General features: G+C 42.8%; 1 long non-coding RNA gene across 1 annotated transcript; it reads right to left on the bottom strand.

Annotated features, from left to right (window-relative positions):
• Positions 1-366: 366 nt before the first annotated feature.
• On the bottom strand, positions 367-17,880 carry LOC109283851 (uncharacterized). The gene is made up of 3 exons (XR_002091135.2): positions 17,814-17,880; positions 14,335-14,387; positions 367-547 (listed from the first exon to the last, which is right to left on the bottom strand). It is a non-coding gene; the product is annotated as an uncharacterized LOC109283851 (long non-coding RNA).
• Between the last annotated feature and the right edge of the window lie 334 nt (positions 17,881-18,214).

Here is an 18,214-nt window from a genome sequence, read left to right as displayed (position 1 = left end):
CTCCGGCTGGCTGGGGCACAGGGTGGGGGTTGCTTTCTGGCCCTGCACTGAGGCACCCTGTGCCCCAGCCATCCCTCCCTATAGCACATGGAGCAGCGGGACAGTGTCCTGCTGCAAACTGCATGAGCAGGTGCATGCACTGTAGCATAAAGTAGCAGTACAAACATGGGCTGCTTCTATTTGTGCTGCTGCAAACTCACGCCCCTGCTCATGTGGACATGACCAAAGAGGTCTGAACAGAGATATCAAACTTCAGTAAGTCTGCCACATTTTCCCAAGCTTAGTAGGCTGCAAAAATTGTAGGGATCAGAGAGTTAGAGAGATGGTGATAAATAACAATTAGAAGGGGAAACATAAATACCTGTTTAATTTCCACCAATACGAGAGAGTTATCAGTTACACTGGTTATCAGGTACATAGCTTGACTTGCTCAGGAGGTGTTGTGATATTTTTGAAAGTTTGGAAGATGAATGACACCCATTTCAACTGATAGTTGCATCTCTTCTGATGATGCAAAGTATCACATTTATCTTCTCCCCTCAAACACCTGTTGAACATTTAATTGATTTTAACAAAATAGGATTAGGGAATTACAATGGGTAGGCTCTAAAATAAGTAAATTTGGTGAGGTAAGACATTCATTTTTTAAATATTAACATACTCCCACAAGGGTATTGCCAAACTGCTCCATTTGTTCAGATCCTGTGATATAACATCAATAAGCTTTTGAGAGTTTTGGCAGACAACAACATTAACATTCTTGGATATTTTATTACCCAAATAAATTAAGTGTTCTGATTGGCAATGAAAATGTCATTTGCTATATGTACTTATTTAATCCAAGTAATTTAGATTTACTTCACTGAATTTTATAACCAGCCAGATTGCTAAAAATGTTGATTATAATAAGAGGGTAGGATTTGTTCTGTCAGGCTCTGACATAAGTATTAGTGAACCTGTTGAATGCAGACAATACACTATCACCTAACTTAATGCCTTTTATGTCATCCTTATTCCTTATAGCTGTAGCCAATGGTTCCAATGCTTAATCAAATAGAAGGGAGAATAATGGCCAACCTTGCTGAGTCCCCCTTTGCAAGGGAAATAGATCAGATAACATATTATTGGTCACAATTCTTGAAGTGGGATTTGTATATAACAGCTGCATCCACCTTGTGAATTCATTCCCATCTTGTGAATTCAAATCCCATCTTTGGTAACACACAAAAAGGTATTTCCAAGAAACACAATCAAAGGTCTTCTCTGCATTAGGTCCTAAAAGAGCCATAATGGCTTTGGAATTTTGTACTGCTCCTACTATATCAATAACCTGACATACATTATCTGAAACATGGCTTTTTCGATAAATCCAACTTGATTTTTGCAAATTTACTTCGGGAGGATCTGTTTAGATCTGTGTAATAACGTTTTGGCTAGGATTTTAGTGTCTACATTAATTCAAGCAATTGTTCTGTAGTTAAAACAATTCCTAAACTAGGCAATGATTCTATGAATTACAGAAATAATTGCTTCATGTAAAGTGGATGGTGGTGTACCTGGGTTTTGACTATCACTATTCAATTGACATTCAATAATTGACATAGTAATATAAGTTTACATTTTAAAAAAAAATAAAACTCCACTGTAAATCAATCACTGCCTAGGGATTTATTATTGTTCATGTCTTTTAAGGTCAAAGTTAGTACATCTAATGACAAAGGAGTCTCTAAAATGTTATTTTTCTGTATCTGAAGTTGTTGTATGGAAATAAAGTCCTGAAACCTATGCATTTCCTCACTACTGACACACAGATTCTTGTTGCGCAAATTCAAACAGAATTGCCTGAACTGTTAATTGATTTATCTCTGTGTCATCTGCATATTCCCAAGAGAACCAACAACCTTATTTCCAAGAGAGTCTCTTATAGCTGATATTTTATTATGGTTGGATTTAATCTGTAGTAACCTTCCTGCATGTTCTCCTAATTCCTAGTCATTTTGGTGTAATCTGTATAAAATATATTCTATCTTCTGGGACTGTAATTTATTCAATTCATATCTCATATTTGTAATAATGGGTAGTTTATCCAGCAAAGGATTTGTGACAATCTTCACCTAAAGACTTAATGTTTTCCTATTAAAATATTAATTTCTTCATCCCATTGTTTTCTTTTTTTATAGACATGTATTATAGTATATGCCCTTGTAAGAAGGCTGTAATAGTTTCCCATAATATCAAAGCAGAGGAGGCAGTAAATTGATTAAACTTCAAAATATGTTTTAACTCCTCTAGAATGAATGCTTTGAAACAGGGCTATCTGTAAGGAAGACCTGAAGCTTCAGCTCAGGATGGTCCAAGACAGCTATAGAGCCAAAATAGGCATTGATCACCATCAATTATGCTTTAAGAAATTAAAAAGTAGTCAATTCTAGAATATACTGAATAAGGCATTAAAAAAAGAAAAACAAAACAAAAAAGCTATAATCACTTATTGCTGGATTCACTTAAAACCATTCTAAATCTGTGCTGTTAAAGTCAGAATAGTTTCAGAGCAGTTGCAGGTTAAAGCTAAATGCTGTTTCCAACCTGCAAAACTGTGGGCACATCTACATGGGACACTAATGGCACAGCAGATTAAGTCTACTGTGATTTAGCACAGCACGAAAAAAACATGCTAATGCACTTATGCACAACAGAATTAATCTATTGTGCATTAGCATCACTTAAAAAGTATGCACCAGTGTTACTGCGGAGTAGTGGCTATTATGGTGCATTAACACGTGTTATTACAGGCACTACATTTAATACGCTGTAATTATGGTACATTAGTGAATGTGTAGATGCACCCTGTGGCTTGCCAACAGAGGATCTGAGGAAGAGGAACATGGCCAGGAGCCAGGATTCTATCCCTCCTCTGGGAGCAGAGCCTTGGGCACCGAGCACAGCAAGAGCATGGTTTCTGGGAAACGTGCACAGCACTAGGAGCCCTTTTCCTCCTTCCCCCCTCAGGAAGTAGAAAGCTGGGGATGGAAGTCATGTTCTCTCCTGCCCCCAAATTCTCCTGGCTAGGGGAGATCTTCCTTAGTTTAATCGTTGTATCTCATGCAAAACTAAGGAAGTGATATTCCCATTGTACTCCACACTGGAGAGATTGCAGCTGGAGTACTGTGTCCAGTTCTGGGCACTGCACTTCCACAAGGATGTGGAAAAAACTTGAGAGGGTCTAGAGAAGAGCCACCCATATGGTCAGGGACTTGCAAGACAAGCCATACGAGGAGAGGCTGAGAGGAGACTTGGTAGCGGCTTACCGCTACATCAGGGAAGTACATCAAGAACTCTGTGAATCAAGGTACCCCTGGGTAAGACCAGAAGCAATGGATACAAACTCATGGAAGGCCACTTCAATCTTAATTCCAGGAAAAAATCCTTGACAGTCCAGGTGTCCAGACTGTGGAATAGACTCCCTCCAGTGGTGGTACAGTCACCTACCCTGGAAATCTTCAAAAGGAGACTGGACAGTAACTTCACTGGGGTCACTTGACCCCAGTTGTCTTTTCCTGCCTAGTGCAGGGGGACTGGACCCAATAATCTACAAGGTCCCATCCAGGCCCTAACAATCAATGAACCTATGAATTTGCCTAGGTGTGGGGCAAAGGCTTAACACCTACAAAACCACACCTACAAAACCACAGACTAAGGAGAAGAAAAAATCAATTCAGACAATCAACTGCCCCAAGACCAAGGCAGTCAGTTGCACAAGAACCCATGTCATGAGTTTTGTCCGTCAACAGCTAGGGGTGCAGGGCCTCAGAACCCCTGCACCTATCTCCTTGACAGCCGGCAGGCTTTGTGGCCTCACCAGGGGCTAGCAGGTGTGCAGTTTTCACCCCGCTGCGCCTTAACACACAGTGTCACCCATGTCACGAGTTCTGCCTGTTAGCAGCCAGAGGTGCAGGGCCCCAGAAGCCAGACTCCTCCTGTACATATCACCTTGAAACTTGTCATACTTTGTGACCTCAGCAGGGGTGACCACCCCTGCAGTTTTCACCCCACTCTGGCATAACACATACATGTGACATGAGTTTTGCTTTCAAGACTTTGGGGGGGCAGTTTCTCCCAAACCCCTGCACCTATCTCCTTTAACCTTGTCAGCCTTCATGCTCCTAGCAGAGGCTACCACCCCTGCAAGTTTAATGCAAATCAGACAAACAACAACAAAGTTATAGATATTTCATTGATTCCCCATTATACCCCGTGGCCTTATCTCCGAAGCAGGTCCAAAGCTTGGGAGCCGATTCGGCCAAATCAAAGCGGGAAACCGATCCAGAGCTCCAAATTGGATCACTGGCATCTGAACTGGCTGGATCGGCTGCCTATTCGCACAGGCCTAGTGTCTTGGTATTATTAAGCTTTTCAGGCCTAATCCCTAGCTGCAGATGAGTATCACTGGTGCACCTGAAGAAGGAAGGGTGCAGAGTAGGCTTTAAGCCACTCTTGCAATTTCTTAGTTGTGGTAATTTGGGTGTAAGGTCAGTCTTGGTCAGAACTGATAGACATGGCCCCCTTTTCTTGTACACCCGCCTGTTGCAGAGCACTTAGGTGCCCTGCTCCTTAGAGTGGAAACTGCTAGGGAAAGAGCCCCAGCACTGAGCTGGGAACCCCAGCTGCTGGTTACCAGGGCAACTGGAGTGACCTAGTGGCCCAAACCTGCCAGTGGTCAGCTGACCGGAAGGGGCAGGGCCTTGCCCACATAAACCCCAGGGCTGAGGCCAGAATGGCAGTTCCCTGCCAGCAGCCAAGGAGCTGTCCCAGAGCAACCAAAAGGGGAGAGGCCTGACTGCAGGTAAAGCCTCTGAGATTGGTGAAGGACAGAGCACCCCTGGTGCAGCTTGAATGGAGTTATAGCCGGGCAGCTAGAATTTATGTTATAGCCCAGGGGCTTGTGTTTTGTTTGCTATATAACACCGGTGACTTGGGTGAGGCTATTAGGGGATGGAGGAGGCCTCATAGGGGACCCACAGCAGCATTCTTGTACTGAAATGAGCAAGGGGAGCCTGAAGGAGGGGAGGTCATACAATTGCTAATACCTTGGTGATATCAACGGGCTTTATTGAAGGTGGCTCATGAGCTCCTTATGGGTGGACGTTTCGGCAGAGATAAAACAGAAGCCCACATTCAGGCAAGATTTTTTTGGCCAAGACTGTTGCAGGAAGTAGCAAGGTATTGTGCTTCACGTCCCATGTGCCAAAAAGTGAACCCAAGGCACCGTCCAAAAGCTCCTTTAATTCCGATGCCCTTGGTGTAGAGGTTCCCTTTGACTGGGTGGTGGTGGACATCATGGGGTCACTTCCCAGAAGTAGCACTGGAAACCAGTATATTTTAGTTTTACTGAATTATGCAACAGGGTACCCAGAAGTTGTGCCTATGCAGACAGTGTCTGCTCCAAAGGTGGCGAATGAGCTATTGAAGATATTCTCAAGAGTATGGCTCCGTAGAGAACTGCTGACAGACCAGAGAATGAATTTTACATCACGCATGTTCAAGGGAGTGAGTAAAGCTTTGCGGATTAAACACCTGAAGACAGCAGTGTATCATCCCCAAATGGATAGGCTCGTGGAGCGTTTTAACCAGACATTGAAAAAGATGTTAAAGAAATTTGTGGTCAAGAGTCCTCAGAATTGGGATAAAGCCACCTTTGTTGTTTGCTGTAAGAGGCACCCCAGGCCTCAACTGGGTTTTCACCCTTTGAACAATTGTACAGCCGGCAACCAAGGGGAATCCTGGATCTGATTAAAGAAATTTGGGAAGAACAGAATAGTAAAGATCAGAACTTGATCTAATATGTAATACAACTGCAGGAACACCTTGAAGCAGCTCGGAGCAAAGTTTTAGGAAATCTGAGAGGCCCAGCAATGACAAGTGAGGCATTATAACCGAGGCACACGGGAAAGGAAGTTTGACTTGGGGGACTGCCTGTTGGTTCTATTGCCTGACCATGAGAGTAAGTTACTTGCCCAGTGGCAGGGACCCTATGAAATTACACGTCAAGTGGAGTCTTTAGACTATGAGGTGTATCAGACAGATAAACAAAAAAAGAAGCAAGTATACCATGTCAATATGTTGAAGAAGTGGGAAGACTGTGAGTGTATGTACCTAGCCCTTCATCCTGAGGAATTAGAATTGGGACCCTCCTTGACAGAGGGAAGTGGACCGGGTGACATAGAACTGGCCCCGCGAATATCTGAAGAGCAGAGAAGACAGGCTACCAAGCTAGTCAGGGAGTATGGAGATGTGTTCTAGGAAACTCCTGGGGAAGCTCAGGGTGTGGTACACTGGATAAAAGTCCCCTGCCTAGGTGATCCATGAGAACTGGAGACGGATTCCACAGTGACTGCAGAGACAGAAAAAAATCAGAGATTGAAATGATGCTGGAGAAAGGCATCATATGCAAGTCCCACAGCGACTGGCAGAGCCCCATTGTAGTAGTACCTGAGCCTGATAGAAAAATTTGTCTCCGTATCAATTTCTGGAAGGTAAACGCAGTAGCTAAATTTGATGCCTATCCGATGCCGAGAGTGGATGAATTGGTGGAAAACATTGGGCAAGCTCACTACATTTCCACTTTAGACATGACAAAAGGTTACTGGCAGGTCCCAGTAGCACCCAAAGATCAAGAAAAAACAGCATTCGCCACCCCTTGGGGTCTCTTCCAGTTCCAGCACATGCCGTTTGGATTACATGGAACCGTAGCTAAATTTCAGCATCCAATGGACAGAGTTTTGGCTCCCCATGGGGGTTACGCCGCGGCTTACATAGACAATATTATTATATACACTGAAGACTGGGCTGAACACCTCACCATGCTGAAAGCAGTAATGCAAGACTTGACAAGGGCTGGTTTGACATCTGTTAGGGCAACGGTTCACGCTGATCACTGATCATGCGCCCCTACACTGGTTACAGAGCATGAAGATGGACAATGCTAGACTGATGAGATGGGCCCTTAGTTTGCAACCATATTGTTTTGAGGTAAAGCATCGCCCTGGAACCCAGAATATGAGGGCCGATTTCTTTGAGACAATACGAGGAAGAGGAGGGGCTAGGAGAAACAGAAGGACCCTGGACAAGAAAGAAGAGGAGGTCTGAGGTACTTGAGGAGAAAAGGGGAAAAGGTACCCCAAGTAGTAGGAGGTAGCTCTCCCAGGAGAAGGTTCTCTCTTTGTGTTGAAGGGGCTGTAGAAGAGGAGAAAAGACAGGCCTAAGTTACACCCTACCAAGGCTGGCTAATGTTGGGGGACTACCTGTGGTGGGGTAACTCCCAGAAAATCCCACACAGTGCACCCTTGGGGAAAAGGCGAGTAGGGGGCACCTGAAAACCTCCGCCTCCTGTTCCTGAGTTGCCAGATGACTGAAGAAAGGCCGAGAGAAGTACCCGAAAATGTGAAGACCCACTCGGGTGAGTTAGGGTCTTAAGCGGGGAGGGGTGTCACAGAGCACTTAAGTGCCCTGCTCCTTAGAGTGGAAACTGCTATGGAAAGAGCCCTAGCAGTGAGCGGGGAGCCCCAGCTGCTGGTTACCGGGGCAACCAGAGTGAGCTACTGGTCCACACCTGCCAGCGGTCAACTGACCAGAAGGGGCAGGGCCTGGCCCACATAAACCCCAGGGCTGAGGCTAGGATGGCAGTTCCCTGCCAGCAGCCAAGGGGGAAGGAGCTCCCCCAGAGCAACCACAAGGGGAAAAATCTGATTGCAGGTACAGCTTCTGAGATTAGTGAGGGACAGAGCACCCCTGGTGCAGCTTGAATGAAGTTATAGCTGGGCGGCTAGAATTTATGTTATAGCCCAGGGGCTTGTGCTTTGTTTGCTATATAACACCGGTGACTTGGGTGAGGCTATTAGGGGATGGAGGAGGCCTCATAGGGGACCCACAGCAGCATGGGGACCCTGGTGCCAGAGAGGACGCAGCATTTTGGGGTGCACCAACCCCAGCACCAGAGAGGGTACAGCACTGCACCAGTGGAGGCCGAGTGGAAGACAGGGGCTGCGGAGAGCCCGAGCACCAGTGAGGCGCAGTGCGAGACAGGGACTGCGGAGAGCCCGAGCGCCAATGAAGGCGCGGTGCGAGACGGGGCCGCGGAGAGCCCAGGGAGGACCAGGAGCCACATTAAAACAAGGCCCAGACCGAACAATGTCAGTTCCATCTGCAAGGCTTGGGCTATGGTGTAGGAAAGGAAAGGAGCTGCAGATAGCACCCCCTGGCATCGGGGCAGGAAATGAGCAGCCTCCCATTTAATTACATCTATTAATCAATTAACAACAAAGCATGGCAGATGAGAACATGGGCGGTTGGCCCATAACAGGTGGGCGGGGCCACCAGTAGACTGACCCCAAAGAGGCACCTGTTACACCACCCTATAGCACTTAAATGATTCCTCTCTGCAAGGGAAATCCTGCAGAAATCTTAGGTCTAAGACAATTCTCTGCTAGTGCAGTATATATAGCGGCCTCAATGAAGCACAGAGGCTAGTCCCATATATGCCAAGTATTTTATTACTATTAGTTCTAACATATATGTAAGGACAATGAATGTTTTATCATGGAACTGAGTATATGAGAGATTTCTGCATCTCCGCCCCCCCCCCCCCCCCAAGTTTCTGCTACATGTGACATGGTAGGGTTTGTAGAAGTATAGATATGCCATTCCGTACCCAAATGTTCCAGAACTTCAGTGGTACTTGGGAAATGTTCCTTTAGGACTCCTTTGAAAATCCTATCTTTAACATTAGGTTTATTAGCCCTTTTGACCTGAAAGCTGAAAGAAACTTATGGTTTTGTAGCTTATGAGTTAGGAGGAGGAACTGACAGATTCAGATATCTTTGATACAATTCTGTATACTTACAACAATATACAAAGTCCTGGTTTCCTGAACACTGGAGGAATAACAACCCAAAGGTTGTTTAACTGCTCACAGCTCAAAAGCTCTTTCAATGAAATTCCCCTATCTAAAGCTTCACTCTTTAGGCTTCTCTAATAGCCACATGCAAGTTCCCATCAGGCTGTGAAATGGTTTCTTGTCCCTCTCATTCAGTCACCTGCTTTGTAAATGATACTCAGCCAAAACCCATTTCCCCAGAGAGCTTGGATTCTTAGGTGATCTAAAATGTACTTCTGGGTAGAAACTTGTGTTTCACTCTTAATTACAGATATTTTTAAGATATTTTATATTAAGGTATATAAGATATTTTAGAGATACAACCCAATTTATACTAGGCTCCTTTTTTAGCTGTATTTATTTGGAACTTTTCAAACACAATGTTATGTATTGTCCCTAAAAGATATGATCCAACAAGGGATGTTTACAGACTCCCAGGTATACATATAGTCAATACTGAATTTTTCCTATACTGTTTCACTTCCTTTTCCCCCTCAACTCTTCTCCCTCTAAACATAATTTTTGATATATTGTATGTTAATATTATAGTCATATATAACAAAATATAGTCCTGGGATTATATATCTATATACATGAGCCAAACCAGTCTCTGAAGTACACAGCATGAATGTTTAAACAATTTATAAATATGTATTAAAGTACTGAATTAGCTTCATCTGCTAAAATTATATATTTTCCAATATTTCATTCCATCTTTTTCTCTGTCTATGGGTGTATATTATATACATAGAAATACACACACACACACGTGCATCTACAAAGAAAAATACACACACATGTATGTATTATACATACATACATGTATACACACAGAGAAATAAATAGATGAAATATATTAAATGCATATTTCACTGAAAAAAATTAATCAATATTAAAGTAATACATATTCATAAATAGGTTAAAATGCATGTTGTGTTTTTCAGAGAGGAATGGGAAACTTCACGAGAAAAAACATTTCATTCCAAAGGCAGATAGGTTTTTGCTTGAAAAGTATTTATATTTTTTATTCTACTCTACCATTCAATGAATCTGACTGCATATCCCACCCACCATTTTTAAAGCCAAATTCTGACACCCTCTCTCATGTTGGTGTGGTATTCTTTTTTGTGTGTACATTTTAATTAAACGGAACCTTGGATATCAACATAACTACTTGTTTAGTTAAAATTAAGTATGGGTTTAAGTAACTGTTTCCCAAATTTTTGGTATCTGGATTAAAATTGAGAACACACCTCACTTTTCACTAGGAATTTCCAGTTTTGTCATTGACACTGTCCTCTTCCTTCCCCTCTTCATTAGGGGACCAACTTATTCCCTCCTGCCCGGGCTTATGAAGTCCTACATGGGGCAGCTGGACCACAGCAAGGAACACTTCAACTACTGCCTGAACAGGTGCTGCATGACTATGCAGTGTGCCTTTGGCCACCTCAAGCCATGAAGCACATGCCTCGAGGTGGAGGAGAACCTACTGCACCTCACTGCTACTACATACATCCTCCACAACATCTGTGAGACCAGGGGGGAGGTATTCCATGAAATCTGGGAAGAAGGGGCATAGTGTGTAGACCAGACTTGGTGTGCTGAGCACGCCTGGTGCAGGGAACCCTGAGAGAGAGCCACCCACTGATGTTGGAAGCACCAGCTCTGTGTACCAGCAGGGAGTCCAGGAAGTCCTGGCCACCCACATCCTGGCTCATGGGGGCCGGTAGCACTCCCTGGATGAGTACAGTCACAAGGCTTCAAGTCCCTGAATGTCTACAACCTGGCACTGGGTAATGGATCTCCTGCCCCACAGTCCTCTGACCCTGCATCCTGGGCAGTGCTACCAAACTTGGTCCCTCTTCCCGTTCATGCAAACAATAAAAACTTTGGAGTGGGGCAGGGGCAGGGGAAGTTTGTGAAAGGGGCAAAATAACCTGGAGGGGCAGAAAGGACAGGGAACAGGAAGGGGGTTGGGGTCAGGGAGAAGGCTGCAGGGGCAAAACTCAACACAGAAACTCATAGGGAGGCACAGGGAAGGGGATTTTAGACCTGAAAAACTAATTCCCAAACTAGAGACTGAAGACCAGACACTTCTCCATGTAGGAGCTGGACAAATGGGTGATTCTGGACCCACTGTCTGCCTGAGAGGACAGTGAGGAGTGGGGAAGTGGCCGTGAAGAAGGCATGGTCACTCAAGGGGCCATGGACTTGCGGTGCTCCCTTGCAGGATCCCCACCCCCTCAATCTCTTCCCCAGAGGCTCAGTCTTCCTTTGCAGGGACTGAACCCCTCAAACCTTGGCCATGAGTGGGGCCTACCTCACACAGCAAGACCAAGCCTGTGGGCTGCCCTTCCCCACAGTGGCTGGAGCGCTCCCCTGCAGTGGGACGTAGTCCATGAAAGGTGTCACAGGAGATAGAAACACTCCATCCAGGCCCCACACCTGCCAGGTGGGCAAGTGGAGGCAGGTGGGCTCTGATGTCAATCACTGTCCTAGAAACAGCCTAGCATGGCAGGCTGTACTCTTTCCCTGGTTCCCAGTGATCCTGCACCCCATTAGGACTGTCCTGGAACTGCTTGGGGGTCCTTCCTACAATGGGATGACTGCCACAGCTGGAGGGGCATGGGTTGGTTCAGGGAGGAAGATGGTGTCATGGATAGCCCTACCCTCAGGCCCCAGGTACCCCAGCCCTGCTCCCTTCACCTAACACCACCTTTCTGCTTCTACAAACCATGGGTCACCAGGTCCCTTACCCCACTCCTCCTGTCTGGAGTCTGCCTCCCACCCATCTTGATCCCAGTCAGGGCATCGTGGGGACCATTCCCCCTGCCCAGCACCAAAGAGTCCCTCCTGCATTTACCTTTGTAGTTGCCTCCTTGCACAGAGGAAGTCTGCAACACATTTCCATTGGTTTCACAGCACACTAATGTACTGCACTGCACACCCTTTGGGAATCAGCACTTTAAGTGCTTTGTTGTACCAGATTACTAACTTCTCATCTGATGAAATTCTATCCTCATTAGAGTCAATGGCCTAACTTCAGTGAAACCAAGATCTTACTCAATTTAAGTAACTGTATCACAATTTAGCCACCAAAGTTGCAGGATCAAGCTGAAAGTTTCATACTTCAGACAATTTGAGTTTTAAAACATCTCACCAAACCCCTGTTCTGTTCTCAGAGTCCCAGGAAAACCTCAGGTAGCATTTTGTATTATGTGAAAAGTCTGAGTCAATATCAGCATGTTCATGTTTCCACCAACAGCATGTTAAAAAGCTGTTAAACTGAAACATGGGCCAAGAAAATGTATAAGCAGAGAAATAACTCAATTTTTAAAACATTTTAAAACACAGAATTAAAACAATTAAAAAATGGAAACATAAAAATCTCCACAATTCTGAGAATCCAGTCTGAAAATGCAATTTTCTGCATAAACTTCTGATTATACAGACTACTTGAAATGGTATTAAAAAGACAATTACTGGGACAAGAGCAGCAGCTATACTTCTCATTAGATGCCTGAGTCCTAGCATATTGATTCACTGAGCTCAACCTGATGAATTAAGACATTATTATGAGAACCTGAAAAGTGTATATTAAAGATAAACAAACAACACCCCCCCCCCCCACAAAAAAGACCCAACAGATTACTGAATTTCTGTTGGTGTGATAACCCTCATTGACACTCACTTACATTAATGAATCATTTGAACAAGGATACTATTGCCAGATAAATTTGCAGTCAAAACTATTTTGATATGAAATAGTGAGGACTAACTAAATAATTGGAAGAGCCAATTTGACAGCATGTGTAGCCTAGTGAACATGAAAGATCTATCAAGTGTTAATTTTATCTTGGAAGGCAACCCTCATAATATAGCACTTCAAGTTAGGGTATTTTTATTAGGAAAATTGATCCTGGCATTTACATTCTCGGCTATTGGCATCATGTCATAAGAAGTGAGCCAACTTGAAAGATGAATCATATGCAGTTTTTCTGTCATGACTATTGATTATCTTTCAACCTATAAAGTGCATGTAAGGTTAAAAAGCACTTAAAGATTTATTACTTGTATTGATCTCTCTTTTCTATAGTGATGAAAGCAAACATAAATCCTTATTTTACTGAATGATACAATAAATGATTGCTCAAAGGAATTAAATGCAAGTTAAATATAAGAAATTAACACTCACTGAGAAGTTGAAGTAAGAAAAGAACTGAATAAGCATCCTTAATATGCTATAGCTGTGTGAAAAAGTTTAAATAAATATTTTGATTTTGGAGACTGTCAGGCTTTATGCAAATGCAACTTTTAAATCAATTTTATATAGAAGCCTGAAAAAATTACACAGTCATTCTCTGCGTTTGCAGAGAATGTCAAATAGACATTAGTGGAGACACATCACTCACCCACCCACACACTCTCAGATGATTTCACTTGCTGAATGTTGCTGGCATGATACAATAACTTTTAATACATTTTTAGAAGTTATACTTATCCCAAAGTAGCAAGGAGTCACTGGACTTTAGCCATTCAATATATTAAATTACAGCTAACAATTTAAAAGGATTTCATGCTTTTCCAATAAACTAGCTAGAAGAATGACAAAATACAGGGTGGAAAATTAATTGCATTCAGGTTACTCTTAGGCCTTATTTATACATAACAAAATCTATAGCGTGAATTCTATTGTTATAATTAAAGTGGAATGAACAACCCACTCTCTTTTTGGGCAATGTTATTTTGGTATAAAGCAGCTATATACCGTTACAGAATGTGAAATACTTTTGATTCAGTTTAACTACATACACACTTTGACTTCTAGTAGAATTACTATTTTAGTAAAAAATAAATATATTCCTGGACCAAACAGTTATTCTAGCATAAAATGTGTATAGACAGTGATCTGGAGATTCTTAAAAGACAAAAAAGGTTTCATTCAACATGGAGAAGTTAGTCTGCTATGATGTGGCTTGTAACTGCTATGTTATACAGTTACAACTATATAATGAGGTTTGTTTAAGAACACAGAACAGGAAAAACAAAAGGTTACAACTTGATTTAATAAACTAATGGTCCCAGAAAAAAAAAAAAAAAAAATCACCATTCTTGAAGACACTCCATGCTTCCTAAGGGACTTGATACCTCAGGGCATTACTAATGAGCTTCAAGACTTTTGCTTGTAGGTCACTAGTGTGAATCCAGTTCAGTTCAGCTGGGCTTAAAACTGGCACCTATTTAATGGGTATTTGGTGGCTCCTACATGACATTAGTTTATTGGATCTCAGTTTCAATTCCAATATTATAGACTCACTGCTGCACTTCACACTAATTGGCAGACTCAACTGAAAGGCAAAGATCACAAAGGCTGAACTACTCCCAATACCCAAGAGATTTACCTTTGATCAGGTCTGAGATGTGCTGGAAAGGCACTTTATGCAGGAAGCCTGACCTACAGTAGAGAGAGAGAGAGAGATTAATTTAAAATCAAGGCTGTACAAGATCTGAATGGACACCATATTTTAAGCTCACATTTTATGCATACAACTCAAAAATGCAAAGTAGCTCATTGAATGTTTTGGATATGTCATACAAGCAGCTGCATGAAACTTGAAGTTACAGATGTGTTGAATAATTACTTATCATTTGAAAGTTATGCAATTGGTCCAATAAAATGTATCACCAAAAAAAGTCCTTGCCTATTCCGTAGCAACATTTACTTCTTCAAAAGACAAAACTTCAGCTAGCAAACCTGCTCAGAGTAACACTCCAAAACTAAAGCTTAATTTCTTGTTGAAAACAGGGGAAACAGCAGAATATCCCACTTATCCATCACAGTGGGAATTTCTACAAACACCCATGTAATTTAATCTGCATAACATCTTGCTCAAGCCAACATCAAGCCTTATGGTACAAAATATCCCCTTGGCCCCCAGTTAAATGCTTGTATGGTACAGCCAGTGAAATTTTCTGTCACCAGGTCCAAAAACTAAAAATCACTTCCCCCCTTTAAATATAACTTCGTAAGCAGACTGGTCTTAGTTTTTTATAGCCTTCTTTTTTATTATATAATTTGTACTATGGAATCATATAAGAATATTGTATTTAAAAAAAAAACAGCGATTTTTTTTATTTTTAGGTAAATTAAACTAATTACATTAAAATTATAAATATTCTTATAAAACCATATTGGTAAGGGTTTATCAAGAAGCAGTCAATGAGGATGTGATATTTCTATTTATTCATTTTCTTAGGCAATTTTATTGTATAAGTGATATTTTTGTATATTCTTTTCTACACTCTTTCCCTAGTTCTCTAAAATCTATGATTTAATATATATATATATATATATATATATATATATATATATATAGCTTGAGCCTCATGCTCTGTTGCCCTCTTCCTAACCTTTTCTCTCTCTCTCAAGTACTTGAGAAAACAGTTCTCTTTAGATCATTCAGCCATCTCCCACGCAGCAGTTCTTTTGCCATTTCCTGTCTGGATTTTGCTCTAGCCGTAGCAAGTAAACCATGCTCCTGTGTGAAGTTATTGGTGAACTTTCTCTACTGTGTGTTTAGATACTGAACCATTTTAAAATTCAGGAAAATAGACCACATCGTTCATTATGTTAAAGGAAAGGATTTTAGAGCTTCCCATTAATTTTGTTGTTTCTGCATAATACAACCACTTTAATTTACCTTCCTGCAGGCCTACCAGTGCCTAATAAACTCTTTATGCCATGATGTAATCCATGATGTAAACTAGACAACAGTTGCATACCAGAATGAATGCACACCAAAAATCTAACAAAGACAAGAATACCCATTTACCTGTGGGGACACATTTCTCACAAGACAACCACTCTCTCTCCACTCTCTCAGTTCTAATCCTCAAAGGGAATTTACAAAACACCTTTCATTTTTACATTCTGACTGGCTTTCTTGCATACATACTGGCCTCTGACTGCTTTGCTACTCCATCCAGCAAGAGAACAGACCATCTGCAGATGCTTCCTCTGCCTGACCAAGGGTAATTGTACCCAAAAGCTTACAAAGAAGATTTTTTCCAACTATTTCTAATGTTTTCAGCACCTGAAAGTGATCAGCCTCCTTTATGTCCATTAGAGGGTGGATCGCAGCTACTTTAAATTGTTCTAGTCCATTTTCCATCTGTTTCAGCCAATACATAACTTCCTCAGTAGGACTCCTGGACAATCAGTTTTGAAGGAGGTCTACTCTTAACTGCTCTTATGCACTAGTCAGCAAATCTGGCCTCAGGTTTCTGTATTTGGGCTCAAAGAGCCAGGATCTACTAAACTGGATGCACAATATGCCACCAGGCTTAAGATAGTTATAGTAGTTATTCATTAAGTTTTTCAAGAAATAAACTGGATAGTACCTACCTAGTTTGATCATTTGTAGGCTCTCTCCCTCTACTGTTAAAAATAGTTATTCTATGACTAGGTTTTTGTCATCCTAGGTTTTACATTTAAAATGAAAGCTAAAGCTTATTTAATTTTAGAGATTTTACTTAAAACCACTATTGACTGATCAGCTTAATCTCAGTGCCAAACTCCCACACAATCCAAACTACCTCTGTTACACTAACTTTTAGATCACATTATTTAACTTGGTTAAAACACATTAGGGCACAATTTACATTCTGAATGTAGCATAAAAATAACGCAAGTGTGTATACCATATACTTTCTACACAGTGGGAATAAGACTGGATATGTTATTGGTATAGCACACAACATCCTCGCTGTCTCAAGTGTCACTGAGAGGAATTTATTTCAAACAACTAGACACTGAATGTTTTTTGTAATGACTATTTAGGGTCTGCTATTCATAATAAATCTATGGTCTCATTCCACTCGCTACTAGGCATATATCTGCTGTTTTAAAATGATAAGCGGTGTTGCTAGTCCCACATGTTGACAGGCTAAGAAATATGGTGCTTCAGGCATGGCCACGATGCCCCCCCAACAGCAACACAGCTCCTGTTTAGCTCTAGTTCTAAAGTACCTTCCCTTCTCTCCCATCTACCATTCCTTGGTGTTCTTCATTGATTGTTGAAAGGGAAGCTGCCAGAAGATTTAGAAGGAGCTCCATTGCACCTTTCTACCAATGAATCCTTCTCAGAATTTGCTGATCCCCAATGCCATCCTCACTCTAAGTTGGCCCTCCTGGCCTGTATGTGCCCTGAGGCCACCTGTTGCCTTATGGGCTATCCATGTCCTCTGACCTCCCCTATAATTTGTGTCTGTCTCATTGGTGGTCCTATACCAATTCGTCCCTAGCAGAGATTTCAGCTCTCCTGGTGTCATCCTCCCTTTCCTCTAGCGCTGGCTCATCGATTTGGGTCTGGCTTTCTCAGCTTCATCCCTGTCAGTTGACAATGTCTCTGGACACCTAGCTCTTTTCTCTCTTGATTTGTCTTCCTGGGCCCAGACTTTGCCCTTCTGGGCAGCTGGGCCCCTGACCCCTGGTCTCTGCCCTTCTGGGCTGATCTCACCCCCCTGGGCTACAGGTCCCTGACCCTGGTTCTTGCTCCTCTGTAGCATTTGTTTCACCCTCCTTGGGCTATGGATCCCTGACCCTGGTTTGAGCCCTGCTTGGGCACTAAGCCCCTGGCCTTGTCTCTGTTACTCTTGCTGTTTGAGCCTCATCCCCTGGCTAGCCTCAAGGCAGTTTCATGCCTTGCAGGCATAGCTGGGACCTCCCTCCCCAGTAGCACAAAACCCAAGACACCAGTTAAAACTCAAGTAGAAAAATACAGGCACTGTAGCTGTAACACAAACTCCCAGCCTCCTGGCTGTCTCCTAAACCTTTTCTTCCTTCTGGGTCTCAGTCCCCTACCAGCCCTCAGCTCCTTACTTGCTGTTCTCAAGCTTAGTGAGGTCTCAGCCAGTCATCTCACAGCAAAGCTCCTTCTCTTTTAGCCTCTGAGACTAAACTGCCTGACCTGGCTCAAGCCCTGGGTTTATGCATCTCCCAGGCCCTGCCCCTTTCCAGTCAGGTGACTACCCTGGAGAGATTGCAGGTGTTCCCTGATTAGGCTTGCTTACTGATCTCAAGGGTAGGCTGCTGCTGCTGGCCTAGCTGCTGTAGCATTGCCTTGTCTCCTAAACTGGGTTCTGCCTTGCACTACTATTACTGAGCAGCTAGCACTGCAATAGGCACTGCTGTCCATCAGGCTTGGCTTTAGTATACTGCTGCAGTGTTGCTCCCTTGGCCACAGGTATTCCCCGTGGACATGTCCTGCATCCTATAATGGG

Source organism: Alligator mississippiensis, chromosome 3, assembly GCF_030867095.1.
Source record: "Alligator mississippiensis isolate rAllMis1 chromosome 3, rAllMis1, whole genome shotgun sequence".
In the NCBI taxonomy this organism is placed as follows: domain Eukaryota; kingdom Metazoa; phylum Chordata; order Crocodylia; family Alligatoridae; genus Alligator; species Alligator mississippiensis.
This window is presented reverse-complemented; position numbering and strand designations above follow the sequence as displayed.